A 503-nucleotide genomic window follows, 5' to 3' on the forward strand; every position below is an offset into this window, starting at 1 on the left:
TTACTATCCATAAACAAATTATATTATAAGAAAACGTTATTCTTCCTCTTTCAAAATAATATAATACAAACAACTAATCACAATTATAATACAAGAACTGAATATTTAATATTTCCGAAAATAAACACCTCTAAATTTTATAACAGCTATCAAATAACTGGCTTTAGACTTTATGAAAATCTCCCTCCCATAGTAAAAAACTGTCAAAAATTTACAATATATAAGTCTTTAATAAAGGGATGGTTAATAAATTATGAACCAACGGAATAAATACATTCTATCTATAGTAAAACTGTTCATATGTTAACTGTACTTTGTGTTCTATTTTGTTAATAATTTACTAAAATTTTTACAATAATCATTAATTAATTTATCATTATCTTTATTAGTATGTTATTTCTTTCTTTTTCTTTTTTTCTTTTTCTTAAATACTCTCGTCCATCAAAACAAGGGTATTTATCCTTAGTGATGGATGATGCAGTATAATTACAAAATATGTAAAC

Source organism: Acyrthosiphon pisum, chromosome A3 (assembly GCF_005508785.2).
Source record: "Acyrthosiphon pisum isolate AL4f chromosome A3, pea_aphid_22Mar2018_4r6ur, whole genome shotgun sequence".
Taxonomy (NCBI): Eukaryota; Metazoa; Arthropoda; class Insecta; order Hemiptera; family Aphididae; genus Acyrthosiphon; species Acyrthosiphon pisum.